General features: G+C 41.2%; 1 protein-coding gene across 7 annotated transcripts in view; it reads right to left on the bottom strand.

Moving 5' to 3' along the window:
* tbc1d22a (TBC1 domain family, member 22a) overlaps nt 1–18,682 on the bottom strand; it is a 517,208-nt gene that overhangs the window by 143,945 nt on the left and 354,581 nt on the right. The gene's annotated exons all lie outside the window — the stretch shown is intronic.

Here is an 18,682-nt window from a genome sequence, read left to right on the forward strand (position 1 = left end):
GTGAATGGGCTTGATAAGTTACGTTATGGACAACAGTCAACAGCTATCAAATTCTATTTACTTGGCAGCCGATAAATTCAAATTGTATTGCTTGTAGCTCTGAGTAAGGAAGTCGAACACAAGTTCTGAAGCACATGCAATCTTAGAAAGACTGATTTTCCGGCCCTTTCCATTGGCGGGATCTTCTGGACCCCCGGATTTGACCCCCTGCAGCAGGTTTCCTGGCTGTGGGATGGGTGATCCATGCAAAGGTCCTAGACCTTGGTGGGACCAGAAGATCCAGCTGGCGGCCAATGGCTCACCGCATTTACTGTAGGAAAACCAGCCGCGGTGGTGGGGGCCGAAAAAAAGGAGACATGCTGTTGAAGCTTTTCATCTTGCACTCATCAGGACAGTTCACAAGAATACAGTGAAGGGAACAACAATTTGTACTACATGAGGAAAGACTGCTGCTTGGTTGGCAAGTGTGCTCAGATTGGTGGAGGCATCGCCATGGGGAATGCACCAGGGATCAGTCAACTGCCAAGCTTTTGTTCAAAGTCAAACCAGGCAGATAAACTCTAATTGGCCAAGGCATTGACTATCCCCCAAGCTTTAGTTTAGTTGAAAAAGGCACAATACATGGACATGCTCCTTCTGTCTACAAGGGCCAGGGCATTTATGTGAACGTATATGGCATCCCCACATGTGTAGGTGAACCACACTCCCAGTTCAACTGAACATTAAAAATAATGTGAAGGTTGCAAATTGGAAAGTTCATCACTGTAAGAGAGAAGTTTATAGAAGCTAAGATTGTGCGCCTGGAAATATCGATCACATATCGGCAGATGTATGAATATAATTTAGGCGTACAAGTTTCCCTGAAATAAAAACTGAAAATACTGGAAATACTCAGCAGGTAAGGCAGCATCTATGGAGAGTAACAGAGTTAAAATTTCAGGTTAATGGTGACCAAGTTCCCCCAAGATCACGGTAGACGTGATTTAAGTCAGCTAGTCCAGACACATTCATTTTACGTGGATGATGAGTTTATGCAGAAATAAAGGATCCAAGAGGAATGGATTGCACAATTGCTGACGGAGGATCACTTTTGATATTTCAGAAAGCAGACACCATTCTTTCAAAGAAAGATGAGGCAACCAGTTTAACTATATCAGTTCAGAAGAATCAAATTATATAAGGCCTGAAAACATCACAAACTGCAGCAAACTACAATTTAAACAACTTATTCAATAGACTAATACCGTTAACATCCCAGCCATCTAAGGATTCCAATCTTAAATAAATATCACTGATTTACATCAATTTACAGATTGCAACTGTAAATGCGTAACTGGCAAGTATCAAATATTGAATTACTGTAATATAACGGAACAGCCTTTGTAAGCACTTATGTATTTTGTCGACGAACTCAATCCGTTAATTATTTGCAACTCAATCCCTATGTTTAAACGTTCCTTCTTGCACTTAAGATTAATAAAGAATTGTTTGCTCTTGTGAAGAGCTCAGCAACTTTTGTGGATCATGATATACATTGGCCATATAAATGTGAATAAAAATACAAATTGTTGGATAGTTTGAGGAGCCAAGCTTAGTTAACACGACCGAAGATGGCTCCAGTCAGAAAGTCATTGGTACAAGTCCCACTACAGAGCAAAAAAATCTGGGTTGACATTCTAGCGTAGTTCTGTGCGAATGCAACACAGTCAGTGTGCCGTCTTTTGGTCAAGACGTTAAACAAGTTCAGGTGGATGTAAAGATTGCTTGATGTTCATTTCAAAGAAAGACTGTGGAATTGTCCCCAATGGCTTGGTCAATATTTATCCCTTAATCCAGTGTTTTTCAAACTTTTTTGCCCAGGACCCACTTTTACCAACGGACCATCCTTCAGGACCCACGCTGGCTAACCTTAGTGACTCACACCAGCCAACCTTCGCGATCTGTGCCGCCCAAACTTCACGACCCACTATTTTCACTTAATGTTAATGCGACAGTTCAGCCTGTTTGGTCCTCATGATCTCACTTGCTTTATCATTCAATGTTACATTTCTGCTAAGGACTTCAGCTGATGGTTTAAGTTCTCACTGTATCCGTTGAAAAAAAGCAAGAGATTTGCCGTCGAACTCACCATGCTTACTTTTCAACTGTCTTTGAAGTTTTGAGGGTTTTAAACTTCCATTTGCCAGTACTTCCCTGCATATAACACACACAAACTTTACATCCTGATTTGCAGTGGCACAATTAATAAACCCATACCTCAAGAAATCATCTTTAGACTGCTTTGTTCCAGTTTTCAGCTTCTTCTTAATGGGTTATTCACCGGCACTGCGGTCAGCTACAAAATGGAGGAATCTCTCTCGCATCCAGATCGCGTGACGTCAGCGCATGACCTGCTCTCTGCCGCTGCTTCTGGAGTGAAGAGTCCATCGATTTTTAAAAAAAGAATCTGCTCCTGGATCAGCACGCTGGCGTCAGGAGGAGGTGGTCTGCTTCGCTGGGCTCCTGGCCTGCGTACCTCTGAGGGGCTATGCATGTGCAGGTATGCTGGCAGTCTGAAAGCCAGTCGTGGCCGGCATTTTTAAAAGCCGATTGCGGCCATTGGGCACATTCCCGCCATCGGGTATGCCGCAATCAATGGCCCCATGACCCTCCCAACACTCGCCCGTGACCCACCAGAAAACTCCTTGATGAAGAGTTAAGAAGAAGACTGGTGATCTTGATAAATGTTCTCGTCAGCCTAGACAATCCCGGTCTTTTACAATCAAAACTCGACCCATCCTGTGGATTCTGCTTCTAAGAACAGCAAGTTAATCAGGAGGATGGAATCCTGGGCTACTCCAAAGATCATCACACAAGGAGACCAACTCTTGGAGAGATGCTGAGTCCATTGAGACAAGAAGTAGAATGAGTAAGTTGACTACAGGTGCACCATAGAGGGAAGGAAATGAAGCCGGTGAAGTGGTGGATTCTACTGAATGCTGTGAAAAAATCATTGGGACAAAATACTTCGGTCCACTGTCCATTATCTCAAGGATAAGAGCAACAAGATAACCGTAACGAAAGGGCTGTAACATCGTTTACAACACCTAAAGCAGAATGTTGTGATCAATGATAAGTTGTAAATAGAAAAGCCCAAAAATAACTTGGAAACGGATAAACATTTAGCTTGCAGTACATCCCTGCAATCTTGCTAAACAGAAGAATATGCCAAGAATAATACAAAAATGTATTTTGGGGCAATGAGAAAGGTTTCAGGGAGGATGAACACAGGTATCAAAACTAAAAAGAAAGATAGCAAGTTATTTTAAGTATATATCTTAGACAATCAGCAAGAATAATTGGTAGTTGATTGAGATGGCAAAAATAGTCCAAAGATAAAAAATGATAAAAGATGCAAATACCAAAGCAAAGTTATCTTTGTAATTTCTGCTTGATTTTGATATTTGAACGGATAGGTTGAATGCAGAAAAAACTCCAGACAACAATTGAAGGGAATGAAAGTACTTGGGCGCAATTTAAGGCGCAAAGAGAGTCCCGTTTTGGGCGCATTTATCAGGATGTTTCTTTATGCCTTCAGCCCCGCCAAGGCCGCACTTATCTAATTTCCTGCACTGACAAATGCAGGTGAGATCATTTTTAAATGGCGCCCTGATCTATCGACTCCCCTCGGACACCACCCCCTCCCCCCTCACTGCCCAAACTTACCTCAGAGGGTCCTCGAGCCCCCTACCCCCACTTCTTAAGGGCAGGAGACCGCCTGGTCTGGTCCCTGACACTGACAACCTGGCACCCGGGCACCTTGGCATTGTCAGCCTGGCGGTGCCCCTGCCAGCCTGAGTGCGCCTGCCAGCCGGGCAGTGCCACCTGGGGACCCTAGCAGTGGCAGGGTGATCGTGTGAGAATGCCAAGGTGCTCGGGTCCAGGTGGCAGAAGTGCCAGGGTACACACTGCCCAGAGTCCAACCACCCGAGGGCCTCCGGTGGCCTGGGAAACCATCCCAGGTGCCGTCCTCGCTTGTGTGGATCAGTACTAAATGGCGCCATGGTGAGCTCTCCCAGGTGCAGTCATTCGTTCCCAGGCATCGGGGGAAATCGGGCTCCGACATATTTAAATGAGCCTGCTGGCTCACTTAAACATGTTAACCTGGATCTCGCCCAAAGAGGGAGAGATCCAGATCACGAGATCTCATTACATCTCGCGAGGCGTTTTGAGCATTGCAAATCCCGCGAGAAGCCTCTCTCGGGACTTAACAGCCTGGTTGCGTCACCGAGTCGGGCGCAACATGGCTGTTCAATCGTAACGTGACATGAATGGATTGTTAAAGAATGATTTGGATTGACATGTTATGAGCATCAGGAAAATATGGATACATTACATTAATTCTTCCCAAAACCTTGACAAATGCAGTGGATCAGTTCAGTCGAAGTAGCTTTTGAATCAATAAGTGATTCAATAGGTGATTTTAAAAATATACTGAAACAAACCTTAAGAATCAAATGCCCTCAAGGTCACCTGGACCAGGTGGATTGCATGCTGGAATTCTAAAAATAATGGAGTGAGCAACTGAGTATGGATCTGCATCTTTTTTTTTTAAACAACTTCATAAATATAGACTTATGCGCACTTGAGGATTGAAGGAAGTAAATGTTACCTGCATATTTTTATAAAAGCATGACTGAGGAATGATAGACCAGTTCGTCTGTCACCAATCTTGGGCTAAATGCTTGATAGCATTTTACTGGAGACCATCAGTATTCATCTAAAGAGGGAAGAGGCCATAAGGAATCTAATCAGCATAGATTTAGAAGCAATAGGTCATTCCTCAAGTCTACTGCAATGTTATGTGGAGCAAGCTTTATTTAGTAGACATGGGTAATCCAGCAAATATAATTTACTTGGATGTTCATAAAATGGTTGAGGTTCACAAAGGTAATGGAAAGGAGTTGGCAGGATTGAAAATTGGCTTATGAACAGAAAACAAGGTTTAGGAGATCTGGACAAAGTTCTGTCCAAAATTAACCAAGTTGCACAGGGTAATGTTTTCAGTGCCCTACTGTGTACACTATTAATGACACATGCAGAAGCAGGCACATTTAGCAATGGAATAGTTGCTGATGATGCCGTGATAAGGCCAAGTAACCAGCATAATAAAGATTGAAGGCATTCATGGAAATTTGGACAAGTTTGGCTATCGAATGGCTGATGAATGTGTGCATGACTGAAATGGAAATACTTTTACAAATTAGAAGAGAATGACTCCCAAGAAAACAAGGAAAACTACAAGGCTCAGCATAAGGCTGCAGTAACTGTTTTTAAAATAACTAAAATATTCATTGAAAAGGCCACTCTGGATAACATTGGTAGCAACACAAATCTTTTTTTGCGACTCAAAACTACAGCAGTGGTCGACTTAAAATTGCACTCTGAAATGGCCTTGCAAAGCACTCAGCTACATCAAACCACACCAGCAACTCTAAAATTCCAAGGATCAACAATAAAAAAGGTAACTTTCACTGCTAGAATTATGTGGAAAGTGTACAAGCCTGGATGCATTCATTATTTGGGAATTTAAATCACGGGTTCTATGTCAGTTAAATTAATCAAAGAAGATAATACATCACCTCACAAATGAGTGATGGATTCCACCTACTAGGTAGTGTTCATTTACTGAAACTATCTTTTCAAATCAAACTTCATGAAACAATAGTAAAGTAGCTGCCATCAGTCGTAGATTACTGTAACATGGCAATAATAGCATTCATTTGAAAAAGGTTTCTTACGCATTCAAATTGCTGTTGCAAAAAACATGACCCATATTTCAACAATATCATGATTATGCTGACAGCTTCCACACTTGTAGCAAAATGTAAAATATTACTAAGCTTCTTACTTTACAGAATAACATCTGCCATTTTTCAATATGGAAGTCTGTTCTGCTTTTCATTATCACTCAAAATACATAAATCTACAGGACCTGATGGATAGAACCCACAAATGTCTACAGGTACATTCGTCATATTTTTTCAAGACTCAGCAAAATCAAAAATCATGCTTTTGGATTGCAAAATTGCAAATGTAGACGCCATTACTTCAGGAGAGAGGAAAGAAAGAGAGAAACCAGGTACCTACAGACCTGTCAGCTTAAAATAAGCTGTGGGAGGGGCAGCACGTGGCACAGTGGTTCGCACTGGGACTACGGCGTTGAGGACCCGGGTTCGAATCCTGGCCCTGGGTCACTGTCTGTGTGGAGTTTGCACACATTCTCCCAGTGTCTGCGTGGGTTTCACCAGGTTAGGTGGATTGGCCATGCTAAATTGCCCCTTAATTGGAAAAAAAATAAATGGGTACTCTAACATTTTTAAAAAAAAATAAGCTGTGGGGATGTTATTAGAATCTATCAGAGACCAAGTGATTGAGCACTTGGATAAGCATGAGCCGATTCAAGATAGTATGGATCTGTAATGGTTAGGTTAGGTCTGACTAATCTTTTGAAATTTGTGTCGAGGTCAGTCGGATGGTGAACTGGGAAGTATCTATGGATGTAGTTTGTATCGGCTTCCAGGTGGTACCTGATGAGGTTCTACACAAGAGGTTACTCACAAAATACATGTGCAAATGAGTGGAAGAAACATTGAGACATAGGTTGGCCATTCACTTGGGAAGTAGGGGACAGAGAGTAGGAATCAAGGGAAAGATTGCAGAATGGGAAAATTGGCAAATAGAGTTTCCACCATAATGATGGTACAGGGTTGTATATTCAGGTTCACAGTTAACACTTAAAGTTAGGTGGCATAGTAAGTTGTCTGGATGAAGCAAAAAAGATGTAATGGGACACAGGCAAACTGCCCAAGTAGACAAATGCCACAGCAAGTGGAATTCATTGTGGGAAAGTCGGAGATCAACTGTTTTGGGTCCAGCAAAGACAAATCCAAATATTTTCTCAATGGTGATAAACTCAGAGCTGTGAAGAAGCAAAGGGACATGTGTGCCCTGTGATAAAAAAAAAGGCTAGAAGCTAATATGAGGGCACAAAGGCAGCTCATGAAAGACAGGTTGTTTTTGTCAAAGGGGTTGCTTCAACTGTAAAGTCTTTCTCAAAACCTGTTTTAAATGCTGCTTTGCAAACAACTGGATAATGTGGACTGTTTGCATAGTTTTGATTTATATTTTCTTTAGTTTGGGAGGATGAAGGTTGATTTAATCAATGTATTTTAAGTCATAAAGGGATTTGATATGGTAGATAGAGAAAATTAATTTCCTCTAGTGGGGAGTATCCTAAGACAAGGGGACATTGACTTAAAATCAGAGTAGGAGTGAAATTAAAGGACAGATTCCAATAAAGGGTTGCAAAAATTTTGAACTTTATCCCCAAAATGTTGACAGAATCAACTGATTCTGGGTGAGATCAGTACATTTCTGTTAGGTAAGGACATTAAAAAGTTTGCAGAACAGGAAAATTAGCAAATGAAGTTCAACATAGATAAATGTGTAGTATATTTTAGTAGGAAATCACTTATTTGGAAGGTAAAGTCGAAATGGGGTAGATGAACAAAGGGATATTGTCATGCGAGTGTCCCTTTAAGAAAGGTTTAGTCTCTTATCATGTGACTTGTAGCACATTGGGCTGTGGCTGTGAGGTGGGGTTTCAGTCTCAGTATGACTGCTGTGGACTACAGAAAGTATTTATTGTCTTTCTCGGTTTTCATTTTAAAGGCTGTTCCAGCAGAGGCACATTGGGTGTGGCTGACAGCCTTGGTGGCTTTGGAGGTGTAGTTCATTTCCGGAAGGAGTTTGAAACTGCTGGTTGAGACTGGATCAGAGTCTCGGGGACGGGACCCAGTCCCATTCAAGTGAGAACAGTGTGCTGGGCCATGCCCTTGAAAAGGGGTTTTGGTTTAATTGGATTTTGTTATTGAATTGGAACAGCTAAGGGGGAATTAATTAAGTGTTATACATAAATTACTGTAGCTGTGTGGTGTCTTTAGGTTTGTAATTGATAAAAGTTATTGCTGTGTTTGTGTATATATATATATATATATATATATATATATATATGTCAACTATTTTCTTAGACTAAACCTTGCTATGATTAAGTGTCTAGGAAGTCTGATCAATCACACCTGAAGTGAAGGCTTTTGTGCTCACCCTAGCTAAATTCAACATAAAGGTTGTCGGTCAGGTGAACTTCATAACACACTTTGGAGTTTCTAAACCCTGGCTCAGAACAATATCAAAGTACAAATATGACAATGCTCAAAGTTACACCACAGGTCAGCAAGGTCATCGGAAAAGCAAACCAAGCACTAGGCTTTATTTTTGGAGGGATAGAATTGCGCATGCCGGTAAGCTCAGCTGGATAACATGTTCTTCAGACGAGCACCAACAGCGCAGATTTGTTTCCTGTTCCGGCTGAGGCAGACCTGGGGCCTGCATTCTTCCCCAGTCTGAGTGGAAGACAACGGCAAATGACCACTGACAAAAAAACTGCCAACAGAAACAGCTCAGGATGCAGTATCGGCAGATAAAGAGCCAAGGATCAAGGCAGAGCCACACGTGAATGACGAAAGAAGAATTAAAAAATAACTAAGTTCTGCGAAAACTGGAGTGGATCTTAGGTAGTTAGACCACACTTGAGTACTGTGTGAAAACTGCATTTTATAAGAAGGATTTAGACCAGTGCTGGCCCATCTGGGTTCCGAGACCTGCCCAAGAAACATTCCTTTGACTGTTGCCCATGCGCAGGGTTGCTACATTCTGCTGATTTCCATCCACATAGTAGTTTTCCCTACCAGTATGAGTGAAGTGAGACGCATGTAAAGCAAGGGCATGCCGATTGCACACAACATTGACTGTGAACCCTGCACTCCCTCTGCATCCAAAGCTCAAATATTTATTTTGTTTTTACCATTTTACGTTGATGACAGTTCTATTAATATATGAATGATTAAGCATTTATATGAAATAAGTTTACACGACACATTTAATTTAAAATCTTTTGTCGGTCATTTAAAAAAATGTGCTGTTTTCATCAAAGGATTCAAACCCAAATCCCAGAGTTGCAAAAGCAGTAGATGAATCCAGTGACGGCCATTCTTAGAATCCACAGAATCCCTAGTGTAGAAGGAAGCCATTCGGCCCATTAAATCTGCACCAACACTCTGAAAGAGCACGCTACCTAGGCCCACTCCTTCTCTCTATCCAGTAACCCCACCTAATCTGCACACCTTTGGACTGTGGAAGGAAACCAGAGCATCCAGAGGAAACCCAGAGGAAACGGGGAGGATGTACAAACTCCACAGTCACCCAACGATGAAAATTAAAGAAATGAGCTCTGAAGATATCATATAGACTTGAAACATCAACTCTTTGTCTCTGCATGGAAATTGCTAGACTGGCTGAGTTTTCTCAGCATTCTCCGTTTTTATTCAGATTTCCAGCATTCGCAGTATTTTGCTTTGATATATCGTATTATATTAAAGAATTAGGGCCCTGGTTATCTTAAAGAGAAGCTCATTAATGGGAGGTATGCTCATTTTTATGGGTTACACTATAACTGACATGGCCATTAACTACTAGGGTGACAATATTTGCGTTCAAGATAGATTGTAAGTAAAGCAAACAAAACATAATAGCCATGAGCCTGAAGTGTTAACTTGGTTTCTCTTTTCACAGATGTTGCCATATCGGATGAGTAATTTCAACATTTCATGTTTTTCCTTCAAATTTCCAGCATCCACAACATTTTGCTTTTGGACATCTGTACAGACGTAATTATAGGCATAGCCTCTGTATTTAGCAATTAGCTTTTTGCAATAGAAACTGGATTAATATTGAAGAACAGGCCACATTCCATGTTAAACAAAAACACAAAGCACTTGGTTTTGAAAATGTGTGAGATACAGTCTGTACGAAAGCCAGGTCCTTCAACTTCAATACAGTACATCACAATGAAAGTCTGTTCCGATATATATTAATCAATTCCACAATCCTTCCAGGTTGGAAAGATTTGGGTTAATAACAATATTATGAATAAGGTTTGCTGAAAACCAAGGATCTGCAAGTAAAGTCCACTCCATTTGTAAAATGTATTGAAAGGAGTGCAGAAGAGTCACATTACGGCAACCCAAATGTTGTGCCATTTGCAAAATGAAATTAATATGACCCCAATTTGAAATCTGTTGAAAAATGGCAAACACTGGCCCCAAATCTGCGAGACTCAACAGCTAGCAACTTATTTAATAGGAATATTATAAGGAACATGTGACCGTGTGACCTTAAAATACGCTTATCAAGAAACGCAAACAAGATGTCGAGTTCCTGCCAGCGTGAACACGTTGTGACAGTTTCTTTGCATTTTATCTGATCGGTTTGAACTAGACTGATGGAAATAAGCTTCTCATGTATATGTCCAAAGGGAGACCGGGGGGGGGGGGGGGGGGGGGGGGTTGGGGGGGGGCAAGGAAAACGGGAATACAGCCAAAGTCAATCACTAGCCAAAAGAATTGTACAAGTGGAACATAGTAATGTTAGTCAACAACCTGAATTATTTTCAAATAAAGACAGCTGAGGAAGAATGACACCTGGGCTCAATATACGGCAGCTTTGAGAAACTTTGATAGCAACAGTGCGACGACTTTCAACATATTTTAAATAGGGAGAAGAGTAGAGGGGTTGGGGAGATCTGACCAATGCATAAGATCAGACAGAAACAGATAGATACAAGCAACACAAGGCAAAAATACAGTAAGCATCAGGTGATCCAACAGACAAACCAGATAAGAAAAAGAATTAGGCAGGGAGGTTGTTACACGGTCAAGGAACTCATATGGAGGAATGCATGAGACAGTAAAAATGCTAAATAGCTATTTCTTGAATGGATCATTTTAAAATTGGCGACATCGTCAACAATGACCATCCAAGGTCGAAAACAGGTCTCCTGTGCTCTGGTACTTGAACATGAGTGAAATAAGAGGTTTAAGATATGCTGAAAGCCTTGGGTTGAATCAGTAATACTTCAGAATGCTTAATGAGTCAAGGGAAACTTGAGGAGTATTGAATGTCATTTTGAGGGGTATGATAAATGCCTGAAAGAAGCAACTATAGTTTTCATCTTCAAAGATAGCAACAAAGCCACATGTGAAACCAGAAATCCATTACCTGATTGTTAGATTAATGGAATTAATAGAATAACTGAATAGGAATGATGGAACAGTGGTTAGCACTGCTTCCTCACAGCATCAGAGACCTGGGTTCAATTCACACCTTGGGTGACTGTCTGTGTGTAGTTTGCACTTTCTCCCCCATTGTTATGGGCCAGGGTTCAGAAAACGCCATAGTATATCATGGAGTTCACCTGACCTACAATTGTTCATTGATTTTGGTTATGATGAACACAAGGGCCTGCCTTTCAGGTGTTATTCAACACAGGCCTTAAGCAATTTTAAGCAAAAACAAAGTTTATTCTATGAATTTAGTTAACATTTTTATAGACACACACAGTAAGCATTTTTATCAACTACCAACATAAATACCCCACACAGCTACAGTACTCTATGTATATCCCTTAATAAATTCCCCCTTTAGCTGTCCCAATTTAATAACAAGATCCCAGAAACCAGAAAACCCTTTTCAAAGGTGCAGCCCAGGAAATGGCACTCTTACTGCCTTTAAGACTTGGTATTGATACTTTCCCTTCTCAAACAGCAGGTTTGAATTCCTTCCGGAATGCAGTTATCTCTTTTCAAGTTACCAAGCAGTCTGTAAACAGCTTTTAAAATGAATATAGAGAGAGACTGCAAGATACTTGACTGTCTGAGTACAGCAGCCAAATGTGAAAACAAAAGCAAAAAACTCAGAGCCACAAACAAGCCCAAAACCAAAACAAAACGATAACCAACTCCCAGAGCCACAGCCCAGCTCCACCCACATCACTGAAGCCATGTGATAAGACAAAAACATTTCTAAAAGGGACACTCCCATGACACCGCATCTATGTGGGTTTCCTCCCACATTCCAAAGATGTGCATGTTAGGTGGATTGGCCTTGCTAAGTTGCCTCTTATGTCCAAAGATGTGCAGGTTAGGTGGGGCTACAGGGATAGGGCAGGGGAGTGGGACTAGGTAGGGTGGCTCTTTCAGAGGGTCAGTGCAGACTTGATGGCCCTCCTTCTGCACTGTCGGAATTTTATGGTTCTAAAATTAAAGTGCCTATTTGAAAATAACTTGTAACCAACACAGTTTCATAAAGTCTAAACCCACCTGATCAACATTGTAAGTTCTTTTTTTAAGGAGATGACACCACATGGGTGACAAGCAAAATCATGGAATAACTAGCCAAGCTATTCCCATACAGCTACATCACTGGCACCGACAATGTGGAAAATTCTCCAAGTGCGTCCTGCATACAAGAAACAGGACAAATCTAACACAGCCAATTAGCGCCCTATCAGTCTACTCTCCATCATCAAAGTGATGAAAAGAGTCATCTACAGTAATATCAAGCACGACTTACTCAGCAATGACCTCCTTGTGCACTGTAGGGATTCTATGAATAACCTGCTCACAAATGCTCAGATTTGATTCTGCCAGGGTCATTCAGCTCCTGACCTTTTTACAGCCTTGGTTGAATACCAAAGGTGAGGCGAGAGTGACAGTGGGCATCAGGGGGGAAACTCTCCGCTGGTTGGAGTCATACCTGGCACAAAGGAAGATGGTTGTGGTAGTTGGAGGTCAATCATCTCAGCTCCAGGACATCACTGCAGGAGTTCCTCAGGCTTGTGTCCTCGGTCCAACCTTCTTCAGCTGCTTCCTCAGTGGCACCCCTTCCATCATAAGGTCAGAAGTGGGGATGTTTGCAGATGACTGCACAATGTTCAGCACCATTTGGCACTCCTCAAATAATGAAGCCGTCCATGTCCAAATGCAACACGATCTGGACAATATCGAGGCATGGGTTGACAAGTGGCAAGTTAAATTTGTGCCACATAAATGCCAGGCACTGACCACCTCCTAAAAGAGCAGATCTAACCATTGCCCCTTGAAATTCAAATGCATTACCATCGTTAAAACCCTCACCATCAACATCCTGGGGTTACCATTGATCAGAAACTCAATGAGACTAGCTATATTAGCTAACAGAGCAGGTCAAAGGCTAAGTATCCTACTGCGAGTAACTCACTTCCTGACCCCCCCCCCCCCAAAGCCTGCCCACCATCTAGAAGGCACAATCAGGGGTGTATTGGAATACTTTCCGCTTGCCTGGATGAGTGCAGCGGCAACAACACTCAAGAAGATCAACACCGGATGGAATGGTGGCGCAGTGGTTAGCACTGCTCCCTACAGTGCTGAGGACCTGGGTCCGTGGAGCACTGTCTGTATGGAGTTTGCACATTCTCCCTCTGTTTGAGTGGATTTCACGCCCACAACCCAAAGATGTGCCAGTTAGGTGGTTTGGCCACGCAAAATTGCCCCTTAATTGGAAAAAAATAATTGAGTACTCTAATCTTTTTTTAAAAATAAGTTCAACGCCATCCAGGACAAGGCCACCCCACTTGATTGCTACCCCTTCCACAAACATTCAATCCCTCCACCCCTAACAAACAGCGGCAGCTGTGTGTACCATCTATAAGATGCACTGCAGGAACCCGCCAAGGTTCCTTAGGCAGCACCTTCCAAACCCACGACCACTACCATCTAGAAGTACAAGAGTAGCAGATAACTGGGAATCCCACCATCTGGAGGTTCTCCTCCAAGTCACTCATCACCCCAACTTGGACATATATAGCTATTCCTTTACTGTTGCTGGGTCAAAATCCTGGAACTAACTCCCTAAAAGCACTGTGGGTGTACCTACACCTCAGGGACTGCAACGGTTCAAGGCAGCAACTCACCACCACCTTCTGAAGGGCAACTAGGAATGGTTAATAAATGCTAGCCTTGCCCGTGACGTCCACATCCCATTAATGAATAAAAAAAAGACTAGCTTGGTTACAGGTTCAATTGTCCGTTAATTATTTAGTCAAAAATAGAGGGTGAGCTGTCAACCTCTGTCTGCCTACTCACTATATTGTGGAGACCACATTAGAGTTGGGCAGGAAGATGATGGGCTCGTCACCCCTCATATTTTACTTACTTCGCCACCGAATATTCAGGGTGGGGGGCATAAAATCCAGCCCGAGTGTTCATTGATTGGTGATTTGCAATAAAGGGAATGGGATGAGTTTATTACCTAATCTGTGCTTCTCAAATTCCCAAAAGACATGTTGAAGTTGTGAAATTCCCTGGTTACTTTGTTACTGCAGTACTATGTACAGTTCTGTTTTTCAAACCTTCTAAGGGGTTAGTGCAGAGAAGAACCCAATTCACAATGTCACTGTGAGAAGCTACAAAAATATCTTGATAAACTGGGGAGGGTCTTTATCCTTGCAAAAAGAAATCTCAGGTGTGATGGCCTACAAGACAATGAAAGGAATCCTAAAAATACACCCATATGCAAGGATAGCAGGATAATTTAACAAGTCAGAATGCCTTAGAAGAGCACCCTGTCCATGTCTACTAGTTTCTTTCTGCACTTTCTAAGATTTTTGTGAACCGCAATGGATTCATAACATTGTTCACTCCATTGACGCATTCCCTTGTCTGTAGCTATGGCGTGATAACCAATGCATGGTTGTATCTGCATAAACTAAGCCGAGTAGTTGAATTAAAGTTAAGAAAATTCAATTTCAGACAAACCCAACTAGAATGTGCTGTCAAATTTACACTCTGAAATGTAAACTATAGACTAACATTTACTCAACCAAGTTATTTGTAGCCCTGTAGAGCTTCCAGAAATGAATTTAGATTTCACTTTTTTTAGTACCACAACTTAATGCCCTGGAGTCGAGTCCTGAGTTAATTGAAACTAGCTCTCCAACTTTTTAGATTTTGTAGAACGTAGAGTAGCCACAGCAACGTTTTGAATGGTCTATTTCTTTTAGGCTCAAAGACCTGCTTTTCTTGGAGAATGCAATTCAATATCTCCTTTGGTCGGTAGTTAAGAGAGCTTACACTTGTGTGGAAAATGTTAGTCTGAAACAGACTGTGCAGTTTTAACAATTCTGCAAGGTTAGGAATACAAATATTTGTGGAGGTGTTGGCTCCTGAAAATGATCTACTGCATTCATTGCTGATCTTAGTCCAGGCGCCAACAAAACCAAGGATCAGTCCAAGGGTGCTCACTATCAACACAAATTGAAAAAATAGAAAATATATTTCAGCAGGACCTACAATGTAAAAATTGTAAACTTTTCTGAAAAACAGGGCGTCCTGGCAAAGGTTTCATAGATGTTCCATAACTGGCCTTTTTCCCCCAAGATCCTCCCAACACTACAGAAAGAAAAGCTGTTTCACAAATCAATGAAATTGCTCTGCACCTTCAGAATGAGGTGGAGAAAAGGAACTTTGGCATAGTCAGGAAGATCGACGTGCAATTAGGACAAGAGCAGCACTTAACCAAGATGGCTCCATGTGGCGTTAAATTCAAAGCATAGTGTTTTGCTGCTGGTGAATGAGGGACATTATCTGACAGAGGAGCTGGAATTTTTGAAACTGAACAGAAACTTTGGAGAAATAAAATACATTTCATTTCAAGAAATGAGATACTGAAGTGAAATAATAACTTAGAATAACAGTAAATTGATGCAAGCGTAACACATCGCTTATTTATCCAAAAGGCAACAATGAATCACTTGGAGCATTTACATAAATCATATTATTTTAAAACAGTTCTAAAAATTCCTGCAGAACAACCGTTCAAATATTGCATAAATTAATTTATTGAAAAAACAGTCCCTGTAAAAAAAAAAAATTGCATCCTCTCTTCTTTAGAACATGTTTGTCTAAAACGAGCATAATTGCAACTAAGATCATTCGGAAGAATGACCTGATTCCCGAAGGTCTGTGGAAATTGAACGTTATGTTTAAGATGAGGAAAAATTCTCTGACCTTGCACTCTTAATGGGCAGTATTAGAGTAAATAAATAATCCCTTCAAGATAATAAATTAGGCTCCATTTTCAGCAAGCATTCTAAGAAAAATTTAAGGTTGCACTTGATCTCGATTCAATCTTCTTCTTTTTTCCCTTGTCTCTGATAACATTTCACCCTCAGCAATTTTTCACTCATCCACAAGTGATTGACACAAATCCTCGTTAAGGTTTAATCGGTGATTTTAGATTTAGTATTTTAGTCTCCTATACAATTTACATTTCTCATTTTGGTAAACAAGCGTTAAGCAAATATTTGGAGCAATTTTATTGATGATAGTTTTTGTTGGTATCGTCTGCTCACTCCAGTTTTTAAAACATTTTATATATCTTTAGCTATCATGGTGGCATGCAGTGAAACATTTACTCAATCCACGCAAGTGATTGAACTCGTAAGTACCTCTTCCCAGCATTATTATCTCTTATTGCCCTACTCCCATACCTGCAATCACCTTCTCTTCATCTGTACATCAAATCTTCATTTAAATGCACCCATTATGTGTGCTTCAACCACTCAACGTGGTAACTAGTGCCACACTTTCGGTATTCTCACGGAGAAGAAATTGTTCAGAAATTCTTCATTTGGTCTCTTAGTGGCAATTTCTATTTATTGCACTGTACTGGATTCATCCAAGCGGATACAGTATCTCCACATTCACCCTATCAAATTCCTTCATAGCTCAAAAGATCTCAATCAGGCCTCCTTTTGCTCTTCACTTTACAGAGAAAGAACCCTGGCTTGCTCAATCTTTCCGGACTGGTGCATCCATTCAATTCTGTCATTCCTTTTCACAGTACACAGACCAGGACTGCACACTGTATTCCAAGTATGGTCTTATCAAAATAAAAAAATCTAGAATCGTAGATACATACATACACATATCATGAGCGCAGCTGGAAAATATTAAGATGGCTTATTGTTAAATGAAATTTGTTCACTTATACAAAAGGTATAGTAACATCTGAAGGATGCTACATTGGTTGCTACAAAGCTAACACAATTCAACAATCTAATTTGCTTGGACAAGTTAAATGGTTCCATTTATGCCCATTCACTGGTTTAACCGCAAGGATATTTAATAGAATCAAGGTTTATAACTGCAAGAATAATATGCACTCAGTTTATAATCTGTGTTTAGTTTATTTCATCTTCCTAGTCTGCAATTTCTCTAGTTTATTTCATCTTCCTAGTCTGCAATTTCTTACATATTCTTCCTCCTTCACTACTTTGGAGTTCATCAATATTTCAGCATTTCGTAACATCCTTTGATTAGCGACTGGAACGCACACAAACAAGAACACATTATAACATTTATCACACGAAAGAGAACCAAAAAGGGTGGCACAATGGCAAGTGGTTAGCACTGCCACCTCACAGCGCCAGGGACCCGGGTTTAATTCCGGCCTTAGGTGACTGTCTGTGTGGAGTTTGCACATTCTCCGCGTCTGCGTGGGTTTCCTCCGGATGCACTGGTTTCCTCCCACAGTCCAGAGATGTGCAGGTTAGGTGGATTGGCCATGTTAAATTGCCACTAAGTGTCAACCGGTTAGATGAGGTTACGGGGATAGGGTGGGAGATTGGTTTTTCTTTTGGAGGGTCATGCAGACATTTAAAAAAAATTAATTTAGAGCACCCAATTCATTTTTTTCAATTAAGGGGCAATTTAGCGTGGCCAATCCACCTACCCTGCACATCTTTGGGTTATGGGGGGGGAACCCATGCAAACACGGGGAGAATGTGCAAACTCCACATGGACAGTAACCCAGAGCCGGGATCGAACCTGGGACCTCGGCGGTGTGAGGCAGCAATGCTAACCACTGTGCCACCGTGCTGCCCTTGGGTCATGCAGACTTGATGGGCTGAATACCTTCTTCTGCGTTGTCGGGATTCTCCGATGAAACATCAATAACTTTCAGAGACTGGGAATAACTTGTTTCCTATTTCCCTCAAGCCTTTCTACCATCTACACGAGACAAAATACTGTCCACTTGCCTGGATGAGTGCAGCTCCAGTGGTATCCAATCCACTTGATTAGCACTCCACCCACAACCTTAACCATTCACACTATCCAGCACTGGCACAAGATGGGTGTAATTTAAAACATCGAAAAGATGCACAAGTGACAAAGGTTTCTTCAAGAGCACCTTCCAAACACATGACTTCCATTGCCTATGACAAAGGCAGCCAACTTGCAAGTTCCTCTCCAAGTCACAAACCATTCTGACGTGAAAATTTATCAATGTTCCTTTCTTTGGGACAAAACACTGGAATGCTACCTGACTGCATTATTGGTGCATCTACACCACTTGGATTGCGGTTCAGAAAGGCAACTCACCACCAATTTCTTAAGGACAATTAAGGATGGGCAGTACAATAAATGCCTACATTCCTTGAACGAATAAAAGATTTTTTTTTTTTTTTTTTTTTAAAAAGGTCCAAAAAAAGACATTTAGCCAAATGTGCTGCCTGGCCTACTAATCTGTTTCACCCATTTTATTGGGGATTTTTGATATTTGCAGTTTCCTTCTCTCCAGTTGAATATTCCATCTGCTTAATATTTCATCCCTTCCAACAATCAGATCCTTTTCAGCTTCTTCTCTAGCAGTTTAACATTATTAATTACATCTCCCATTCTTCTTTCTAATTTTTTATTAATTA

Source organism: Scyliorhinus torazame, chromosome 13 (genome assembly GCF_047496885.1).
Source record: "Scyliorhinus torazame isolate Kashiwa2021f chromosome 13, sScyTor2.1, whole genome shotgun sequence".
In the NCBI taxonomy this organism is placed as follows: Eukaryota; Metazoa; Chordata; class Chondrichthyes; order Carcharhiniformes; family Scyliorhinidae; genus Scyliorhinus; species Scyliorhinus torazame.